The sequence below is a fragment of the Carcharodon carcharias genome, chromosome 9, assembly GCF_017639515.1.
Source record: "Carcharodon carcharias isolate sCarCar2 chromosome 9, sCarCar2.pri, whole genome shotgun sequence".
NCBI classification, from domain to species: domain Eukaryota; kingdom Metazoa; phylum Chordata; class Chondrichthyes; order Lamniformes; family Lamnidae; genus Carcharodon; species Carcharodon carcharias.
Window position 1 is genome coordinate 111,090,277 of NC_054475.1, and position 1,484 is coordinate 111,091,760.

The 1,484-nt window shown below is 51.3% G+C and overlaps 1 non-coding gene across 1 annotated transcript; it reads right to left on the reverse strand.

Moving 5' to 3' along the window:
- Nucleotides 1-712: 712 nt before the first annotated feature.
- On the reverse strand, nt 713-819 carry LOC121282649. Its single transcript, XR_005944092.1, has one exon. It is a non-coding gene; the product is annotated as a U6 spliceosomal RNA (small nuclear RNA).
- Nucleotides 820-1,484: the final 665 nt, after the last annotated feature.

The following is a 1,484-nucleotide window of genomic DNA, read 5'->3' on the forward strand; positions in this document are numbered from 1 at the left end:
ATACTTGATCCCTGACAGTACCAGTTCCTTGGTCAGTAACATACAGTATGTTCCATTTCAACAAAGTTTAAGGAGAAACACGTCCATCATATCATGACTTACCCTGCACCTGCAGAACAAATGAAGCATCCAGAGACCAGTTGCACAAAAACGCATTTAATTAAATAGTGCCTGGCATACATTCTACAAATTGACATTGAGAGGTATTTTCCATCACACCAATAAACACTGGACTGAAAAATGAGGGAAACAAATATCACCCGTGATCAGGCCATGTTGTGATTAAGGTGCTTTACGTTTTCACTTGCGTGTGCTATGTCGAGGTGCACCCCGCTCGCTGACACCGGCATTGGAGGCAGCCTGCTCACTCTGCTGTTCTGTTGGCCTCGTTGAATTTGGCAGGTATACTCTGGCCCATGGAACCTGTGCTGGCCCCGCCTGGGAGGGAGTGGCCAGTGCCACAGCTGGCATCTCCTCTGTTGCCAAAGCCTCATCGGATGCCATGGTCACTGGCAAAGGGGCGGAGTAGCTGCTGGCCTTATGCTGAGCGCCCTGAGAGGAACCCACAGAGACGACAGGAGGCTTGTGCGCCAACATGAAGTTGCTCTGGACCTCCATGCTCACTAATTTTTTTTTGGGGGTGATATTGACTTTAATAAAACTGCGTTTCATCCCAGGGAGCGATGTGAGCGCTTGGCCACAGGCAGCAAGTTCTGAATTTAAATGCTTCACAAATTTGCGTGTCATCCTTACGCAGGGGCCATGCTAATCTTCTCTGCATCGTTCCAATTTTAGTATATGAGCTGCTGAAGCAAGCACAATCCCTGCTCACTAGTGATGGATGGGCACCTAGCTGGGATACCGGGTGTCCAATCCATCTCCCATACAGACACTTACCACCTGAGATCATTGCCGGTGTGAGGGCTTGCAGGACCGAATGCATCCCCGGAACCCCTCATTCAGCTCTTGGAGGAGCATCTCCATGAGAGTGGCCGCTCTCTCCATGGAGGAGACAGTGCACTCAGCCATGAGGGTCAACGCCGTGCTCACGCTCTGCAAGGATTCCTCCACAACAGAGACCATGGCGTGCATTCCCTCATGTATCTCTGACAGATCCTCCCACACACCCTGCTGGACATCCAACATCTGCTGCCTCAGTGACAACTTCAGAGGTCCATCAACAGCCATCGACTGAGCATTGTCCTGGTCCCTAGCTGTCCTGTGACTGCCAGCACCCTGGGCACTCCCTGCCTCCACCTGCAGCTCATGCGAGTGTGAAGTGCCCTCACCAATGTGCATTGAGATAGTAGCCAGTGATCTAGTGCGCACCGAGGTGCTGGTGCCTGCTTGAGAGAGCAGGTGTGACATAAGTGCCTTCTGATTGGTATTGTCCTCAGGGTTCAGTGGTGGGCCTTCAGGCTGGTGAGCCTAAAAGGAACAACAAGGACATGTCATCAGTTGATGTCATTACACTGTTACTGTGC